This window comes from Chiloscyllium punctatum, chromosome 15 (assembly GCF_047496795.1).
Source record: "Chiloscyllium punctatum isolate Juve2018m chromosome 15, sChiPun1.3, whole genome shotgun sequence".
Lineage (NCBI taxonomy): Eukaryota > Metazoa > Chordata > Chondrichthyes > Orectolobiformes > Hemiscylliidae > Chiloscyllium > Chiloscyllium punctatum.
Genome location: NC_092753.1, coordinates 4,460,139 through 4,473,931, shown reverse-complemented (window position 1 = coordinate 4,473,931; position 13,793 = coordinate 4,460,139).

The following is a 13,793-nucleotide window of genomic DNA, read 5'->3' as shown; positions in this document are numbered from 1 at the left end:
AGGTCTTGCAGAGGACAATTAGGAGTCATCCACATTGCAATGGGTTTGGCGTCACATTGGCAGCTGTACCTTCTTTCGAGACATTGGTGAAGTAAATGGGTATTTACAACAACTTACAACAATAAACATCATTAGATTGTCTTTTAATTTAAGATCTACTAATGAATTCAAATTTGAATCAGAGCAGTAGGTTGGCTTTTTTTGGAAGGGCAGTGTGGTGGTTCAGCCGTTAGCACTGATATCTCATTGTGTCAGGGACCCAGGTTTGATTCCACCCTCAGGCGACTGTCTGTGTGGAGTTTGCACGTTCTTCCTATGTCTGCGTGGGTTCCTCTCACAGTCCAAAAGTGTGTAGGTTAGGTGGATTAGCCATGGGAATGCAGGGTCGCAGGGAGAAGGTATGGAGGTAGGTCTGGGTTGAATGCTCTTCGGAGGGGCGGTATGGACTTGTTGGGCCAAATGGCCAGTTTCCAGTGTAGGGATTCTAAGACCCTGATTTACCACACCGGTGATAATATCATTTTACCACAACCTCCCCACAGTTGGTTGGTGTGGAATGCCTTGTGATGTCCTGAGGTGAAAGATGTTGTATAATCACAAGTACCTTTTAAGTAATGTTGATGGCGTGATTCAATATTGAACCATTCCTCTGATCCCCTATGAATAGTGGTGTGGCATCTTTTATGTTCACCTAAGAAATCCAACAGGGATTTGACATGGTGTCTCATACAAAAGGCCATGCATTCCTCACTACTGCACTAATGTATCAACCTGGATTATCTGCACAAGGCTTGGGATGGCCTTGAAACTGTCACCTTTGAACTCAGACATGAGAATGCCAAAGCCAAGCCATGGCACATTCCATCAGCATACGATACTTACTGAGTTAGAATTAGAATCCCTACACTGTGGAAATAGGCTATTTGGCCCAACAAGTCCACACTGACCCTTCAAAGAGTATCTCACACAGACCCATTCCTCTACATTTTCCCCTGACTAATGCACCTAATCTACACATCCCTAAACACTATGGGCAATTTAGCATGGTCAATCCACCCTAACCTGCACATCTTTGGATTATGGGAGGAAACCCACACAGACACGGGGAGAACATGCAAACTCCATACAGACAGTCGCCCGAGGCTGGAATTGAACCTGGGTCCCTTGTGCTGTGAGGCAGCAGTGCTAACCACTGAGCCACTGTGCCACCCTGAGCTGATAGAGACATGCACTGGACTTGATATTACTTATGATAAAGGTAGACCAGTAGTTTCAGATGTCTTTAGAAAAGTCTTAATATTTTTGTCACTTTGATTTCTACGGATTTGTCATTGGATTTCTGGTTAGACTGTGTCCTGAGAATTAATATCAGACTTATTACAAGCTGGGGTGCCTATCTAAACCTCTTCGACAGATACAGAAGATAAATTGTTTAGGAGCCTTCAGTGATTCCCTGAATCTGAGCCAAGAGTGTCTTCTGTTGTCACAGAGACATAACATACCGGAAACTTTCAGGAGGTCAACCAGGGTCTGTGAAGAGAGAGAAGGAGAGTTAATATTTCAGGTCTGAAAACAAAATAATTCTGGAAATAATGGCCAGCCAGGCAGCATCCATGGAGAGAGAGTAAGCCAATGTTTCGAATGTTGATAACTCTGCATTAGGAGACAGCTAGAGTCAAAACATTGGCTTCCCGTCTCTCCATGGATGCTGCCTGGCCAGCTGTGATTTCCAGCATTTTTTGCTTTCTGTACAGATTCCAGCATTAGCTGTAATTTGCTCCTACATTGTGGTTAACATTTCAGGTCGCTAAGCTTTCATTATTTCTTGTTAATGATCTCTGCTTATGTGCGATCATTGAAGTGTCCCCTGGACCTGAATCCAGTGATGAATCCATTCTGATGAGTTGCAGAGAAGTACAGTACCCAGTGTAATAGCCCCTACTTGTCCTTATATCCTTAAATCACAGAGGATTGAACTATTCTGGAACACTTCAGTTTATAAAGGTGTCCCTTTGCAGTTTCTATTTGTCCATATCATTGACTACATTGTCCATAGTCGGATCATTTAGCTCATGGGAATCTTATGGAAGTTGAGAGAATGCACTAGTGGAGCAGCAGGGCAGTAAAGTTACTAACATTCCTACGTCATTATAAATTATTTCATTCTTGTCAATTACATTTAATAGCATTTCCTGATCAAATGTTAAATTAATTCCTAACTCCCTTAGACAACTTGTCAAAACAGAGGGTTAAAGGAATTGGAAATTCTACGTTGAATGCTCCGAATTCCACCTTTAATGAAAACCTCGGGAAGTTCTCAATGAAAGCCATGTTCCTGAGGGACGCCACTAATTCCTGCTGCCTCACACCAGAAAGTAATCGTTTGTGTCATTTGAAATGCCGACTCTTTCTAACCAAATACATGGAATAAGAAAACAAAGGAAGAGCGATAAACTCTCCTCTGGGCATCCCTAGGCACTTTGCAATGGTTATATCTTGGCCCTCAGGCAGGTTCCCTAATTTGCTACAATTCCAGAAATGATGCACCCAAAGTGTGAGAAATCTTTAACTGGGTCCCCTCCTTTATTCATCACCCCCCACCCAAGCTGATCACAGCAAGGTCTATTTTAAAAAGGCACCCTCCCTGTGAATGATCTCTGGTCGTTAGAGTCATACCTGGCACATCGGAAGATGGTGGTGTCTGTTGGAGATCAGTCATTTCAGCTCCAGGACATTGCTGCAGGAGTCCCTCAGGGTGGTGTCCTAGGCCCAACCATTCATCAATGACCTTCCCTCCATCATAAGGTCAGCAATGGGGGTGTTCACCGATGATTGCACAGTGTTCAGCACCATTCGCGACTCCCCAGATACTGAAGCAGTCCCTGTGCAAATGCAACAAGATCTGGACAATATCCCAGCTTGGGTTGACCAGTGGCAAGTAACATTCGCGTCACACAAATGCCAGGCTATGACCATCACCAATAAGAGACAATACCATCACTGCCCTTGTCATTCAATGGTGTTACCATCACTGAATCTCCCAGAACAACATCCTGGGGGTTATCATTAGCCAGGAACTCAAATGGACATACCACATAAACACAATGGCTACAACATCAGATTAGAGGCTTGGAATACTGCGGTGAATAAGTCATCTCCTGACTCCCCAAAGCCTGTCCACCATCTAAAAGGCACAAGTCAGGAGTGTGTTGGAATACTCCCCACTTATCTTGGTGAGTGCAGCCTGAACAACTCAAGAAGCTTGACACTATCCAGGCCAAAGCAGCCCACTTGACTGACACCACATTCACAAGCATCCACTCCCTCCACCACCGATGTTCAGTAGTAGCAGTGTGTACCATCTACACGATGCATTGTAAAAATTCACAGACAATCCTTAGACAGCAATTTCCAAACCCATGACCACTTCCATCTAGAATGCCAAGGGCAGCAGATACATGGGAACACCATCACCTTCAAGTTTCCCTCCAAGCTGCTCACCATCCTGACCTGGAAATAAATCATTGCTCCTTCACTGTCGCTGGGTCAAATTCTTGGAATTCCCTCCCTGAGGGCATTGTGGGGCAACCTACAGCAGGTGGACAGCAGCGGTTCAAGAAGGCAGGTCACCCCCACCTTCTCAAGGGCAACTAGGGACGGGCAATAAATGCTGGGCCCAGCCAGAGATGACCACATCCCACTTCCCAAAAAATGAATAGAAAAAAATTTTAATAAGTGCCAGACAAAATGAATTTATGTTTTCAAAGGAGCTAATTTAACCAAGCTATGTTTAATTAACAAAAGAAAAGTGTTTCCTCATTATAAACATGAAGGAGAAATGATCATCAAAACATCAAAGTTAAGATTAACGGATCAGGCTCACTGCGGTTTGTGAAGAGTGGATAGTGGACACTGATGGTTGAACAACTCATTTTGGGATTCTTGGCTTTTGAAGTTAGTTGAAATCCTATTTCCTTTTTTGTGCTGGGGAACATGTAGAGCAAGAGAGCTCTCAAGTAAAGACAAAATCATAGGTACTGAAAATCTGAAACCAACACAGAGAACACTGGAGAAACTCAGCAGGTAACATCTGCAGAGTTAACATTTTGAGAACTCTAAACTTGGACTTGAAACATTAACTTAGTTTTTCTCTCCACACATGCTGCTAGACCTGTTGAGTTTCCCCAGCATTCTCTGTGATTGTATGGGAGAGTCCTTCATGTCCTGTTACTTCCTGCTGGCTAGTTGGTTTCCAGTATACAGGGCGAGAGAATCCCTTTACCTGCAATGCAGATGTGACTTGTGGGTGAGTCTTCAACTCTGACCATCACAGCACACTCAAGCCTGAACACAGGTCAATGAACACTAGTATTCATCCACTAGCATACACAGATCAGAGCTGCATTTAGTTTTTAAAACATTTTTTTGTATTTTCCTGGACAGGCAATGAACAAAAAAGAAGTCTTTCTGCTGACGGGCAGGAGATAGTCAACCCTAACATCAACTCACCGTGTTATGCCTCTCTCTGTCTGTTACAGGTCCCTCACAGGACCTAACCAGGCAGTGGCTAAATTTACACTTTATTTTCGTCTATAGCACTCCTCTTCTGAAGAACACACCTTGGAGTTCGGAGCTAGAAAATGTTCATATGACTTCGAGATTTGGATCTGTCTCCCAGAGACAACGTTTCAAATACAATTACTGTTATTACTTCCATAAACATGGCAGCCAATCTGCGCTGAAAAGGTGATGCACACCAGGAAAGAATGTGAGTGAGGCCAATGGGTTGGGAGCCTGATTCTCTTCCAGTTGTGCTGTGGGTTCTTCCACATTCGCCTGTTCGGTCAAACTGATCCTCAATTCGCTGCATCTCTCCCGAAAGGCAGTTTGTCCCCTCAGTAATGTCAGGAGCTGCAGTGTCAATCCCATCCCAGTGACTGTGATCAGCATGAAGTGGGAGGAGGGATGGAGACTACTTCAGTGTTGTGTCTCAGGCTGGATCATCAGCCAATGCTGGCAGCAGTTAGATCAAGACAGATTTTCCTTGAAAACCTCTTCAATTTGGACCAGATCTCACCTCCTTGTTCAAGCAGATTTGGTCACTGTCAACAGGAAATCCCTAAGCCGCCTTTTGAGGCATTGAGGATCGCAGGATTGGTTTGGTAAGAGAACACCTCAATATGCTTGGAGGAAATGGGTGCTAATTGGTTAAATAAAGCTAACCGAAATAACCAGCTTTGGCGATCTTATCAGGCTGCTCAGGAGCTGGGATAAGATTGAGCATCTTTCACAACCTCTGGAAGCTGATGGTTAGCTTCTGGCAGAGCAGATTGCAAAGATTGTTTGACTTGTTGGTCCATGTTCACCAATAAATTGAAAACACTGAACTTAGCCTGAATGGTTAAATCTAGTTTGAAGACTTGCGGATGGTTGGGCCTCATCCTGAATGAAAAATGTACTTTCTGAACAATTTGCTCTTGCCTGGTATTCGCATCTGAAGCCAATGGCTGGATCAGCCCAGTGAGATAGAGCACATTTCTCACCAGCTCTCCCATTTCTCTGAGCAACAAAACCAGGCAAGAGCCAACAAATGTATCATGAAGTACAGGATAGGAGCTTTCTCATGGGAGGTAGACCCTATGAATACTGGGGCCGGCAATATGGTGGTTATGTGGCTGGTCTAGTAATGCAGTAGGTCTGCAGGAGTGGTTAGGGAACACTGCTTAGTGGAACTGTGGGATTTAAGTAGAATTAACTAATAAACGTTGAGTCGAAGGATGACCATGCCTGAAGAGTTCCTCAGTGTCCCATAGGAAAATAACTCCATAAGCATCTGTCTGACTCATATGTAACACCACAACCACAACACCGTGGCTCATTTGTAACTCCGCGCAGAAACGACCAAACCATTTGTTCAGTTCAAGACAATAAATGCTGGCCTTGCCCAAAATGTCCACCTCCCGTGACCGAACTTAAACAAACACCAGCGTGAGTCACTTCCAAAGGCTACTGATTGACTATTGTCCAAGACAAGGTTATTGGTAATGTCTTTCGGAATCTGACCGCCAAAATGTGGATCCAATTGGGAGGAATATCATCATTCCTCATTGGTCATCAGCTGTCCTTCCAATGGGGCATGGAACCTACTCAGGGTTAGAAATGCTCTTCCTATGACTGAGTAGACTGATCCTTGAGCTGCTAATCCTAGGCACACGGGACACTCCCCCCCCCCGCACCCCCTCAGATAATGGGATCCAGAATGCAGAGCTTGTTTCCTTTCTTTGCCCTCTTTGCTGCTGCTCCACCTCATCAATAAGAACCATGAACTCAAACCATGATGCAGCTTGATGGACAGGTTGGTGCCAAGCTGCTGCCAGTCATTGACGTCAATGGCTGTGTTTTGAGCTGAGCTTTAAAAGGGTCTTTGTAACATTTTCTCCCCGGAATGCTGGCCATCTGGGAGAGGGGAGCCTTGATGGAAAGGGCGTTTCAGCGTCTGGGCACGAGTCCAGCCTGCCCATAGTAAACTTTGCTGGCGTGTTGCCTGATTGCTTGTTGGACTGATTCCAAAAAGGACACTAACGTTCATTTGGCAGTCATCCAGAGGATGCGGTGGAGACATGGCTGGTGCAATTTCTTCGGTGCTCTTGTCTGTCGCTGATACACAGTCCAAGTCTCGCTGAAGGAAAGGAGTGTGGAGTCGATAATTCCTATCTCTGTTAGGATTTCTGTTGACCAGCAGAGGAACCTATCCTGAAGCTGATAGGTATAAGTACACGCTGGAAGCCAATTGAACTTGGCGCTGGAACCCAACGTGGCAAGTGGACTGGACTGAAACTGGGCTTTGGGAATCACCCTGCATACATCTGTGGTTGCTCTTGTGGGTGGGTGCCATTAAAACATTGCTCATCTTCCAGCAAGGCTCAGTCTGATGAGTCATTCAGGACGCTGGCTGTGAGATAATAAAGTAGAATTAACTAATAAACGTTGAGTCGAAGGATGACCATGCCTGAAGAGTTCCCCAGTGTCCCATAGGAAAATAACTCCATAAGCATCTGTCTGACTCATATGTAACACCACAACCACAACACCGTGGCTCATTTGTAACTCCGCGCAGAAACGTCCAAACCATTCGCTCAGTTCAAGACAATAAATGCTGGCCTTGCCCAAAATGTTCACCTCCCGTGAACGAACTTAAACAATCACTGGTTGATTAGATTACTTACAGTGTGGAAACAGGCCCTTCAGCCCAACAAGTCCACACCGACCCATTCCCCTTTACCTAATATTACGGGCAATTTAGCATGGCCAATTCACCTAACCCACACATTTTTGGACTGTGGGCGGAAACCGGAGCACCCAGAGGAAACTCACACAGAGAATGTGCAAACTCCATACAGTCACTCGCCTGAGGTGGGAATTGAACCTGGGTCTCTGGCACTGATGAGACAGCAGTGCTAACCACTGTGCCACCCACACCTCCCTTCTTTGCCAGTGATGAGAGTGGGACTTGAAATCACAAGCGACAAACTCATTGGCCAAAATGCTATGGCCAATTACAGCTGTAGCTCAGGGTCTCACAGTGGGCCCCTTCCTCTCTTTTGGCCTCCAATCTACTGCCCCTTCCTCTCATCTCTCTTCAGGCAATCGTCAATAATTGCCTGCAGCACACGCTTGCAATAAAATTGTCAATGATTTTGCCTTTGAACTCATTTTATAACTCTTGCTGTGAGCTGAGTTCTCCCTAATTGCCTTTTTCCGATCATTGCCAATGAGCTATTACCTCAGATTTTCTCAGATTGAAGTCTGGATGTTTCTAAACCCATTCAATGCAGATGGGGGGAGGGCGTTGTGTTTACTAAGGAGAGCTGAACTTTAATGTACATATTTGATGAGCTGAGTGCTTCCTCCTGCTACACACCAGCTATTCAGTTCCAGCTCCCGTTCAGCTTATTGGGTGGCAGTGAGTAAAAAGACAAGGCCTTTGGCTCTCAGTGGCCTTTCCCAACTCTGAGTTGGCAGGCGTTAAGGTGAAATGTCATTGCAGACAGATCGAGGCTGGGGATGGAAGCTTATGTTCATACTGTGTTGGGCTGACATGGTGCAAGAACAGGAAGGGTTTAGAGGGATATGGAGCAAGTGCTGGCAAATGGGACTAGGCCAGATGGGATGCCTGGTCGACATGGACACGTTGGGCCAAAGGGTCTGTTTCCGTGCTGTTCGTATCTATCACTCTATAACACTGTGCAGCCTTGCCATGTCCAAGTATAGCGGCTTCTGCAACCCCTCAACACACAGACCATAGGTGTCTGTGAAACCATTGCACACTGTGGGATGCATTAAGAAGGTAGTTACGACATGAAAAGGATCTCGATGTCATGGCCTTGCCAGACTGATGATCAATCTGCGAATCCTCATGCTGCACCACACAAGACACTATGAGAAAGATCCGAAAATACAAACGTAATAACTCCCCTCAACCTGGCCTCTTTCCCTCTGAATGGAAGGTGCCTGGTTAAAAGGTAAATTCAATTGTCTGTAGTCTCCTCTAATTCTTCTTTAAGACATGAATGAAGAACAATCGGCGTTCAGTTTAAAAACGTCACGTTAATGAATCTGTGAAGGTCGCTGCTGTCTAAAATAGTCAGGTCAAAATTGTGCCCCTGAGCTAAGCTTCAATTAGGAAACATTCTTAGATGTTTATAACATATCTATGAGTCATCTTGCCTGCACTTATGGAAAAAAAAGAACAGCCAAATCCCACATGCATCAAGAAATGTTATGTGGGAGTGAAGTGAGCTCTGTTCTCTTCTGATTCAATTGTCTGCCACTCAGCTTTTCGATGTGTGCAAGCCGAATGGAATTTTTTCCATACTGTGTTAGTTGCTTGCTCCCATTTTACCCAATTTTTGCACCGTTGTCAGAACCACTGCATGAAGCTATCTAAATGACTCATGTGTGCTTCCTCTTGCAGTGTGGACTCCCAGTCTTGAGGCAGTTCCTCAAAGTGTGGTCCCACTGTGACTAAACACTTAAGAAAGGCCAAAATGTTTGAACTTTCAGCTTTATTTCTTCATTCTCTGCCTAAAATCAAGATGGTTTGCAATGTGTAACTTCTAACCTCATTTCCTATGTTTTACACCGTGCTATAGTTAATGCAATGTTTAACTTTTAACTTTGTTCTTTCTTTCTACCTCCTTTTGCACCCGGACATTTGTACCCAAGATGGTGCCATGTGTGGTGACACTTTTCACAGTACTCCTGTACTTGAGTACACATGACAGTAAAATCAAAATCAATACAAGCACCAATGGTTTAGTTTAACTGTGGAGTTACTCACTTGAAGGGACCTTGCGAATTATATAAAGAGAAGTGAGCCTGGCTAAAAGTGGATGTCTTTCAGAGGGCTGTTGTTGTTGAACCAACAGGGGGCAGCACTAAGCAGCCAGAAAGCAGGTGGCAAGATTGTTCAAGTCTTGCTACTCTCTGCAAACTCTGCCCTTCAATTAAAAACACACTCTGTTAACACTGAGTTGGCTGGCAGAGGGAGACAGAGTCGCCTAGACAACCGCCTGCCGATACTGGAGCAAAGCCTTCTTTTACAGGGGACTGCGAGGGGCCCTTGTCCACAACTGCGAATTGCAAAACCCGCCAGCACTAAACAACTTGTACATCAGGCTATTTACTGCCCAACTCTGCTCGCGCAATCGTTTCTGCACAAAGGAAAATGAGGGAGAAGTGGGCCACTTTTGGAATTCCCTGGCTCTCATTTCAGTTGAACCGTGTCCCAGTTTTCATTCACTGAGGGAAAATGGGAGATGAATGGGAATTCCAAAGGACCGCAGGGAATTGCTTTTGTGATTGTGCTGCAGCACCAAATGATATTCCGATCGCAAATCCCAATGATTGTAAGGCTTTTTTGAGAATTGCAAGAAGCAGTTGAAATATTAACAATTCCCAGTGTTCGCTGAACAATACCAAATGATGAAACTCACAGGATATCTACCTCAAGGACCCCCACGCATAATTACCCTGGGGCTTTTAACTACCATGTTCTTTGTTCTCTCCATCTTCAATTTTAGCCCAAGCCCATAAGACCATAAGACACAGGAGCAGAAATTAGGCCATTTAGCCCATCGAATCTGCTCCACCATCCAATCACGGCTGATAGGTTTCTCAACCCCATTCTCTTGCTTTCTCCCCATTATCCTTGATCCCTTTGATACTCAAGAACCCATCTAGCTCAGTATTAAATATACTCATTGACGTGGCTTCCACAGCTTTTTGTGGCAATGAGTTGCATAGATTCACCACTCTCTGGCTGAAGATGTTTCTCCATTTTTGCAGCATTGGTCTCTCTTGGTAATCAGCTCCTCTGACTTGGTGCCCTGACACCAAACCAAATCCAAAAAGTTGCCGTACACTCGACTAGAAGAAGTGTCCCTTTAAAATTCTATGAATAACTCTCATTGAACACAACACAAAAGCGGTTTTGGACAATAATGTGAGATGAGGCCATAACTAGTCAATATCCTGGGTCTATTCGCCAGGTAGATCTACATTTGACTAGAATTTTGGTTTAAACTGCCCCCAGAGATGCACCAAGAAAAAGAGGTGTGACATCGAATTAGAAAAATCAGACTTGGGCAAGACATTTAAAATGGCGGCCACCAATCGCTTTGCAATTGATACCTAAATGAATGGATTGCGGTGTGGCTCAGTTATCCAAGTACAAATTGGCTGCTCCCATTGACTGAATGATCCCTATGTACACGCGGACCCAAAATGATGTAATCACCTTGGCAACTCCTTTTGTATTTAGCTTTGGGATTTCAAAATTGCAAGTGCACTCTTTTGATTTATGAGCCACTGTGCCCTGGGGACTGGGTAAAATTGGGAGGGCGACCGAAACAGATGATCGTGAATCGGCAGTCCATCGTCCATCCCATCTACATTCTCCTGCTGATGATGTTAGTGTGGGGCCTGTACTGATCGGGCCTGTTTCCCTCGGCTTTTCCTGCCTGAATGCATTCAGAGTCGTAGAGTCATACGGCACGGATACAGACCCTTCAGTCCAACCCGTCCATGCCGACCATAATCCCAAATTAACCTAGTCCCACCTGCCTGCTGTTGGCTCACATCCCTCCAAACCCTTCCAATTCACGCACTTATCCAATGTCTTTTAAACTTTGTAACCGTACTGTATCCATCACTTTCTCAGGAAGTTCATTCCACACATGAAACACTCCCTGTGTAAAAATGTTGCCCCTCGTGTCTTTTTTTAAATCTGTCTCCTCTCACCTTCAAAGTATGCCCCCTAGTCCTGAAAAGACCCAAGGGAAGAGACAACCCTATCTATGCCCCTCATGATTTTATAAAACTCTATAAGGTCACCTCTTAACCCTCTGTGCTCCGGCGACAAATGTCCCAGCCTATCCTGTCACTGAACAAAGTGAAGTAATGTTTTAAATTGAAATTCATGTTCGCCCACTGGTCTCACAGCAAAGCAGGCAATTGTCCTTGTGAGCTGACTGAGTGGCTGGTGTGCAGCAATCTGGGATAAACTGGATGCTGCAGCACACATGCTGTGCATGATAATGTTTCCTGTGTCTGTGTGTGTGCAAGCATGCAACAATCTGGAAAGAAAGAACTTGCATCTTTATAGTGTCTCTCCTGACCTATTTGTATCATTGATAGTCACAGGTGAGGTGCTGTAAGACTGGAGGTTGGTTAACATGGTGCCACTGTTTAAGAAGGGTGGTAAGGACAAGCCAGGGAACTATAGACCAGTGAGCCTGACGCAAGTTGTTGGAGGGAATCCTGAGGGACAGGATGTACATGTATTTGGAAAGGCAAGGTCTGATTAGGGATAGTCAACATGGCTTTATGCGTGGGAAATCATGTCTCACAAACTTGATTGAGTTTTTTGAAGAGGTCACAAAGAGGATTGATGAGGGCAGAGCAGTGGACGCGATCTATATGGACTTCAGTAAGGCGTTTGACAAGGTTCGCCATGGCAGATTGGTGAGCAAGGTTAGATCTCATGGAATAAAAGGAGAACTCACCATTTGGATACAGAGCTGTCTCAAAGGTAGAAGACAGAGGGTGATAGTGGAGGGTTGTTTTTCAGACTGGAGGCCTGTTACCAGTGGAGTTTCACCATGATCGGTGTTGGGTCCACTGCTTTTCATCATTTATATAAATGATTTGGATGTGAGCATAAGAGGTATAGTTAGTAAGTTTGCTGATGACACCAAAATTGGAGGTATAGTGGACAACGAAGAAGGTTACCACAGATTATAACAGGATCTTGATCAGATGGGCTAACGGGCTGAGAAGTGGCAGATAGAGTTTAATTTAGATGAATGCGAGACACTGCATTTTGGGAAAGCAAATCTTAGCAGGACTTATACACTTAATGGTAAGGTCCTAGGGAGTTTTGCTGAACAAAGAGACCTTGGAGTGCAGGTTCATAGCTCCTTGAAAGGGGATTCACAGATAAATAGGATAGTGAAGGAGGTTTTTGGTATATTTTCCTTTATTGATCAGAGTATTCAGTACAGGAGTTGGATGGTCAGGTTAGGTGAATTGGCCATGCTAAATTGCCCATAGTGTTAGGTGAAGGGTAACTGTAGGGGAATGGGTCTGGGTGGGTTGCTCTTCGGAGGGTCGTTGTGGACTTGTTGGGCTGAAGGGCCTGTTTCCACACTATAAGTAATCTAACAGGTCAGGTACATTCAAATGAAATGAAATGTTGTGGCTGTACAGGACATTGGTTAGGCCACTGTTGGAATATTGCGTGCAATTCTGGTCTCCTTCCGATTGGAAAGATGTTGTGGAACTTGAAAGGGTTCAGAAAAGATATACAAGCATGTTGCCAGGGTTGGAGGATTTGACCTATAGGGAGAGGTCGAATAGGCTAGGGCGGTTTTCCCTGGAGCGTCAGAAATGTTGCACTGGGACAGTGGGCTGTGCCACTCCCTCAGGCCTGCACTGTAGATTAGATTCCCTACAGTGTGGAAAAAGGCTCTTTGGCCCAACCAGTCCAAAATGACCCTCCGAAGATTAACCCACCCAGACGGTGGGGTGCAGCACTCCCTCAGTCCTGCACTGTAATGTTACACTGGGACAGTGGGCTGCAGCACTCCCTCAGTCCTGCACTGTAATGTTGCACTGGGACAGTGGACTGTGGCACTCCCTCAGTCCTGCACTGCATTGTTGCATTGGGGCAGTGGGCTGTAACACTCTGTTAGCCCTGTACTGTAATGTTGCACTGCAACAGTGGGCTGTTGCACTCCCTCAGTCCTGCACTGTAATGTTGCACTGGGACAGTGGGCTGTGGCCCTACCTCAGTTCTGCACTGTAATGTTGCACTTGGACATTTGAGTGTGACACTCCCACAGTCCTGCACTGTAATGTGCACTGGGACTGTGCAGTGTTCCCTCAGTACAGACCTGTAGTGCTGCAGTGTGACTATGCAATGTAGCACTCCCTCAGTCCTGCACTGCAATGTTGCACTGGGACAGTGGGCTGTGGCACTACCTCAATTCTGCACTGCATTGTTGCACTGGGTCAGTGGGCAGTGGCACTCCCTCAGTCCTGCACTGTAATGTTGCACTGGGATGATGGGCTGTGGCACTACCTCAATCCTGCACTGTAATGTTGCTTTTGGACAGTGGGCAGTGGCACTCCCTTAGTCCTGCACTGTAATGTTGCACTGGGACATTGGGATGTGACACTACCTCAGTCCTGCACTGTAACTTTGCACTGGGACAATGGGCTGTGACACTCCC